We start from the raw sequence: 3,833 nt of genomic DNA, 5'->3' as shown, positions 1-3,833 counted from the left end.
AGTGGTGATTGCTGCAATTTGTTCTGGGTCCACTATGACGCCTTTTGCTGAATTGATGTGGCCTAGAGAGACGATTTGGGCCTTCCCAAAGGAGTATTTGAAGCGTTTGAGCTCCCTGTAGTCCACACAGAACCGCCATGTGTCATCATCCTTCTTAACTAGTATAACCGGTGAAGAAAACTGGGAACGACTGTTGCGGATAAGGCCCTGTTCCACATTGGTCTTGCATGGCCAGTAAATTTCATCTTTCTGAAGGTGCGGATACCGGTAGGGTCTAACCACCACTGCATTTAATCTGGCTTTGAAAAAAATCCGGTGGTCACAGGGCCTCAATGGGGGAAGCCCTGATAGCTCCAGAAGACGTCGGTGAACTCCTCTAGTAACTTATCCATGTTGGGGCTGGCGCTTGTTGTTTGTGTAATAGGTGGACATGTGGCCCGACTGTAGCATGACTACTCCTTAACAACACTAGTTTACCTTCTGACACAAAGCTCATTGTTAACGCCGAGAAGTCCCACAAAATGGGGCCTAATGTTTGCAACCACTTAACCCCAAGCACCATATCAAATTCGACAAGAGGGATGTAAACAAATTCAGTAGTAAAGTGAGTGTTATCAATGAAAAATTGTACCTCCTTGCTAACCCCGTAGCATAACCTTCTCACCATTGGTTATTGAAACTGTGGCAATGGGGTGACGTTGAATCCCAAGTCAGAGGTGTTTCGTCCTGGTCACGCTAAGGATGTTATGTGTGCTTCTCGAGTCCACTAATCCCACCAGTTCCTGGTCAATGACCTTAGTTCTGACTTGCATCATGTTGGCCGACTTCTGTCCGGTAATGGCATGTGAGGAAATTTCTGGTTTGGCCTCCTTTGGAGTATTTGCTGGCGGTTCCCCTTCCTCGACCCATGCATCCAATTCCAACCAAAACAATCATTGACATTGGTGGCCGGCCCGGTAAGGTTCATCACAATTATAGCAGAGGTTCTTCGCTCTTCGGTCAACCATTTTCATCCCTATTAATTTTCTGATATACGGGGGTGGGGGGTTGCTGCTTTTAGGGGCTTCTGCCACAGGATGTCTAGGAGTAGATTGGGTGGTGGCGCTAGTGGCCCTGTCAACAGAGTCAAATAAGTCCTCCCCATTTGGCCCCTAGGTGCACTGGTTCTCCCCCCTTTGCCAGCCACTCCTCTTATTCTGAATATGTTGTCTTGCTTCTATTGCCCAAGCCAAATTCATCGCTCGCCCAAATCAGTAGGCGCATGGAGTTCCACCTCCAATTTCAACGAATCGGTAAGTCCTACTGTGAACAGATTTACATGCGGGTCTCTTCGAGCTAAGTGGCTGGCTCGAGCTATTTTTTCCACAAATTGAGTCTGGTATGCTTCCATAGAACCGGTCTATCATAAAAAGACCAAGTTCCCAAAGGGTTATTGTAAGCTGGTGGTCCAAACTATATCGTGCATAACTCTTTAAAATCTTCCCACTCCATGACCAGGCGGTCCAATTCCACTTGATGGAACAAGAGTTGAGCTTCATCCAAAGAGTGGAAGGCAGCTAAGCTCACTTTGTCCATGTCAGATGTGCCTTGGTGGGCAAAAAATTTTCGCATCTGTTTAGCTAGATTTAGGGATCGACTGACCCGTGTAGGTGGGAAAATCTATTTTTGTGTACCTGGGTATTGACCCTCCACCTTGTGCCAGTAGACCATTGAGCTCAGAATGTTGTTCTCCCCCTCTGCTGTAAGAGTGTTCTTCCATCCTTTGTGTAGTGTCTGGGGATCGGTTTAATCTTGCCACAATCTCTGAAACTCTACTTGTGATCTATTCCATCTTCTCTGCCATTCGAGCTTCATTTTCTGTTCGTAGTTCTCTGGCAAGGTTTCTTAGTTCTTCAATGTGGGATAGGTCCCCCATGTTACCTTGATCTGATACCAAGATGTTATGGTCCCGAGTCATGGATTGCGTAACACGGTGAGGGATGGATGGATCCAGTGTTGTGATGGAGTGGGTCCACTGATCTACTCGGGTCTGGTTCAGAAAGAGCCCTTCTGGTTTGGTTCAGGGCAGAACCCTTCCTGATTCACGACCCCTATCTGGACAGCAGTTTACTGCTGCTCTTTGGTGAAATGATTTTTATTTAGGCCCTGTTAGTGCGCAGCGTAAGTGAAATGTATTTCACTTATGCTAGGTAAAATATGCCAAAAGCTGTTAGTGCACAACGTAAGTGCAGGGGGAAAGTAAAATACAAATGTATTTTAGTTTCCCCCATTTTAGGCATAATGGGAGGGAAAGTGAATTCATAGGGGTCTAGCTCTGAATTCACTTTCCCTCTCTCAATTACATTGGGCTCGGGCTGTCGGGAAGGAAGGCTCTGTCGAACGAGGTCTTCAGCGAAAAAAAAAATTCTCTCTCGCTCGTGATCGACCTTCGGCGATTTCAATCACCATCTGTGCGACCTGTCTCCAGCGCTCGACTCCCTTCCTCTCGCTGTCCCTAGCACCAACGACCTTCAACTACTTCTCTCCCCTTAATCACTAGTATGTTCGTCACTGGTGGAGCCGCGGGTTGTTGGAAGTTGGCCAGATCAGAAGGGTGCCTTCCTGCTGTTCCCGGTGGATTGGAAATCCACCCTAGACGTGCTCAGTGGTAGGACATCGAGGGACTGCTAGTGGTTCAATGTCTGAATAGCAGTCCCCTGCTATCGTCGTGCTTAGGAAGAACTCACAAAACTCACCGTCGTGTTCGTACTCAGCTGTAGGGAGACTACAACTCCTTGTTGCTCTCCGACCACCTCAGCAACAACACCCTGATGTGCCGTTTCGTCTTCCAAGTTCACTTTTCTATTGTAAAACACAATGAATAGCAGCACTTGAAACTAGAAAAGGTTCGGGCTGCTGTTTAGTGAAGGGATCTATAGAAAACATAAGGTTTAACAGCAAAAGGGAAAGATTTTAGGGGGGATAACGAGAGCTCAAGGGGAACTCCAACCCTGAGCTCCAGAAGGAGAACTCAAATCTTGTTTCAGCCAAATCAAACTTGTCCCTTGACATTCCAATCTTCCCTCCTACAAATACTTTACACCCAACCATAGTTTAGGGCAAAAATTAAAAAAATACCCATGAGGCATATTTAATCCCGACTGAATTAAAAACATAAATATAACTAAATGACTTAGTACCCAATGACTTAGCCACGGTGTCGCTGAGTTACACGGCTCGCTATCGAGTTCATAACAACATGCTTTTATGCATTATGAAGCACTTTCCATGACTTTTAAAATATTTTTTGTTTTCTTTTAGGAGCACAGAGATGCTGAAAGAAGAGAGAAGAAAAAAATTGCGAGAAGAGCTCCCTAAGTCCGAACTATATTGATCTGATACCATGTAAAAGTATGATATTGAAATTCAAGAGAAAAGAGATAAAGAGAAGAGAGAGAAGAAGAGAAAGCAGCGTGAGAGCAGCTACTCCATGTTGGGGGTTTGAACTTGACCCCTCAACTTATATTACTTTAAGTTAAAGAGAGACAACAATGACATATATGTCTCTGATACATGTATCCATAATAAACTAAATATAAAGTCATATGATAAGTAAAAAAGATAGACTTATAGACTAACTTCCTATACTAAATTCTAACCATTCGGGGTAAATAACATAAAGATAGAATTACCAAAATACCTCTAAAAATATTTTCTAACATCACCATGGCTCAAGTTCCATCACCTTTAGAAATGGTTTAAAAAGATATATATGTATATGTGTGTGTGTATACATATATACACACCGTTGATACAATATGAAAAGCCATTTGGTGCAAAACCTACGAAATGGC

Source organism: Aristolochia californica, unplaced genomic scaffold (genome assembly GCF_029961685.1).
Source record: "Aristolochia californica isolate CCGP_79_NKW_82.1479 unplaced genomic scaffold, dmAriCali1.0.hap1 SCAF_7, whole genome shotgun sequence".
Taxonomy (NCBI): Eukaryota; Viridiplantae; Streptophyta; class Magnoliopsida; order Piperales; family Aristolochiaceae; genus Aristolochia; species Aristolochia californica.
The sequence above is the reverse complement of the archived record's forward strand: the minus strand, read 5'-3'. Positions refer to the sequence as shown.